This window comes from Pseudoliparis swirei, chromosome 11, assembly GCF_029220125.1.
Source record: "Pseudoliparis swirei isolate HS2019 ecotype Mariana Trench chromosome 11, NWPU_hadal_v1, whole genome shotgun sequence".
Classification (NCBI taxonomy): Eukaryota; Metazoa; Chordata; class Actinopteri; order Perciformes; family Liparidae; genus Pseudoliparis; species Pseudoliparis swirei.
This window is the reverse complement of record NC_079398.1, coordinates 23,970,658-23,974,281: the sequence shown is the minus strand read 5'-3', so window position 1 is coordinate 23,974,281 and position 3,624 is coordinate 23,970,658.

The window sequence follows — 3,624 nt, the reverse complement described above, 5'->3', positions numbered from 1 at the left end:
GAAGGCTCTGCGCACGTCAGCCTCTGAGATGATCAGCAGGCTGGTCTCCTCGGCGGCGCTGCCTTGGCGGGCTGCCGTCACGTCGAACCGAGCAAAGAATGTATTTAGCTCGCCTGGGAGGGAGGTAGAGGAGTTCTCTTCACCGCTGGTTCTCCTCTGAAGTCCGTGATTGTCTGTAGCCCTTCCACACACCTCTCACGTCATGGCTCTTGAGCTTTTCCTCCACCTTGTTCCTGAACTCCCGCTTGGCAGAGCCGATGGTCTTACGGAGGTCGTAGCGGGCTCTTTTGTATTCCGCCATATTCCCGAGTCAAAGGCGGTGTTACGCGCGGAGTGCAGCGCGAACATCGCCATTTATCCACGGTTTCTGGTTGGGATAACCGAACCGACTTGGTAGGAACAACGTCATCTATGCATTTCTTGATGAACCCGGTGACTGAGGACGCGTACTCACTGACGTTGTTGTCCGACGCGACCCTGAACACATCCCAGTCAGCACGTTCAAAACAGTCCTGTAGCATAGACTCCGATTGGTCCGACCAGCGTTGCACTTCCTTCACAGCGATTGGTTGCTGCTTCAGCCTCTGCCTGTAGGCGGGGAGTAGTTGGATGGAGCGGTGGTCCGATTTGCCGAACGGTGGGCGGAGGAGGGCTTTGTATCCATCCCGGAAGGGAGTGTAGCAGTGGTCGAGAATCCGCTCCCCCCGCGTGTTGCTTGTTATGTGTTGGTAGAACCGGAGAACTTTCTTCAGGTTCGCTTTGTTGAAGTCCCCGCCACAATGAAAGCAGCCTCGGGTGTGCCGACTCCTGCTCGCTGATCGCCCAGAGTTCCTTCAGCGCTATGTCCGTGTTAGCTTGAGGCGGAATGTACACAGCAGTTACGGTGACTGCTGTAAACTCCCGCGGTAGCCAGAATGGTCGACACATGAGCATTAGGTACTCCAGGTCCGGGGAACAGAACGACTTGAGAGTATGTACATGACTTTGGTTGCACCAAGATCTGTTTATCATGAGACATACCCCTCCACGATCTTTACCAGAGAGAGTCTTTGTTCTGTCCGCGGTGGACGGAAAATCCTGCCGGCTCGATGGCTGAGTCGGTAACCTCCTCCGACATCCATGTTTCCGTAAGGCAGATGATGCAGTTGTCCTTAGTTTCGGTGGAATTGAATACGAGCCTGTAGCTCGCATAGCTTATTGTCCAAAGACTGTACATTTGCCAGTAAAATGGTGGGTAGTGGGGGTCGATTGGCTCGACGTCTCAGCCTGACCAGCACGCCAGCTCGCTTCCCCCTCCGTCGGCGACGCTTGCGTGAGATCGCGCCTAAAATGGACGGAGATAGTTCCGCTACTGTTCCTGGCGGGACGTCCGAGTAAGAGTTGAAAAACTCTGGTAGGCGGCGAGCAACTGCCGATCCAATCTCCAGAAGTGTGCATCTGTCGTACGTTAACTGGCTGCTAACGTTTTGTGCAAAAATAGTCGCAATATGTGTTTGTGTATGTGTGTATGTGTGTGTGTGTTTTCCTCTCAACATGCGCAGTGTCATTAGAAGCAGCGTTACTTAAAGAAGATGGATGTCACAGAGTGCGTTGCCCTCTGGCTCGGGTTTAGAGAGATGACAGTCTGTTTATCATCAGAACCACTTTATTGCTGCTTTTGCATAATGATCCTGTTGAGATGGATATTTTCACCCCAGAGGCTCTGAGATGTGTGTGTTGTGTGTGTTGTGTGTGTTGTGTGTGTTATGTCCTGCCTCACATTGTGTCTCTTTGTCTCATTTATGCTTATTGTGTATTTCTTGCACTTTTTTAAATTTTTATCAATGAAGATTGTCTCGCGATGATGAAATCAGAGTCACACGTCTACAGGGAGAAACACACTGAACACGAAGCGCGTACCAAGGCACACAACCAATATTTACGCATGAGGCCCGTGAAACGCCCCGAATTAAAATGTTTTATTAATAAATAAACAGATGGTCAGTGGATTATAGCTGGTTCTCATGTTGACACGAGATAAACAGAGTTAATTCACAGCGCTTACATCTTTGTCTTGATTTTCAGGAATCCGCTCTCGGCTTGATAATGACCACCCTGCGAGGCACACACACACACACACGCTCACACACACACACGCTCAGACATGCAGTGTGTGCTTTATTTTTTAATTTTTTCAGGGACGGATTCCACTGAGGAAAAAAACACAAAAGACAATAGAATATAAAAACGAACACACACAAAAACACACATTGTACCAACTCCTGAACTTCCATAATATGGGAATCCACAGCGTCTCTTTTTTTTAGTTCTTTGTAAGTAAACAGGCAAAAATCGAGTGAGAAAAACCCGACCAAATAGATTTCATGACGGAGCCCTGAAATGAATTATTCCCCGAGTGTTTCAGACATAAATATTTTCTTTGTGACTTCAGAGGAAGTGCATACGGTAAAAACAAAACAAAACGGGGCGCCATCTATTTCCTACATTCCTTAGTCTGTTAGTGCTTGTCTGTTTGAGGAAGAGTGTATGACGCGGAGGAATTTGAGAGTGTGTGTGTGTGTGTGTGTGTAAGAGTTTTTAACTCATGTGAGATTGGACTTCAGGTACTTCTGTGTGTGTATTTTGTACGGATGTAACAGTGTGTGTCCAGGTGTGTGTGTGCATGTCAGCGTGTTGTCTGTGTGAACCAGCGTCTGCACAAGAAACAAAAACTCGACTGACGTTCTGAAACCCACATGTAGGTTCAGGGACCAGAAGCATGTTGGGCAAGGTCAGGGAAAGGTCGTTGTTTTTGGTGATTTATTCAGAATCTTTCTCCAAACTTCTTCAGGAGCTCCCAATCGGTGCCAAAACCTAACCGTGAAAAATGGTTATCATGTGGACATTGTGGTGGAATAATTGCAGTTACATTGCCTTTGATGTCACGATACAGGAAGTACTCGGAAAATGATTTGTTGTCGCGTCGAGGGAAGTGAACCACCACGAAGCCACAAACTCTACTTTATGTAGTCTACGTACTTATCTTTAAGCCGCGCCATTACGTTTCTCCTAAACTTCACCGAGTGGTTGTGTTGCCTAAAATCAATAGTTTCCATGGTTACGGGCCACCGCCATGTAAAGAGGTCACGTTCATTTCACGTATTTCTGTGAGGTCAAGTCGTTGAGGAAGACTTCAACTCTCTGAAAGCAGCCTCCGTGAAGTTATCGGTAACACGGGGCGACGCCGAAAGGCCTCACGGAGCCTCACGGAGGCCTCAAACAAAGGGCGCGTCTCAAGCTCCGCCTCTTTGCGCTCCGCCTCTTTGCTATCCGCCTCTTTGCGCTCTCCTGATTCGGACTTTTGGATTCAAGGAAATACGTCCGTCAATTTTGGTCCCTTTTGTAAACCGACCATCCGAAAAAGCAGTCGAGAGAAAGTAGCTTTGAACTCCTTCAAAACTTCTTCTTCTTCTTCTTCTTCGAGAGAGAGCGAGAGAGAGAGAGAGAGCGAGAGAGAGCGCACTCCTCTCGTTCTCCTTCCGCCGCCGCCGGCGTGACGATGGAGACGCCTCGGGGGAGGGACGACGCCGCGTTGTTCCTATTTGAACAAATCCTTCCGGTGCGGGCCTTCTCTCCGTCGGAGCG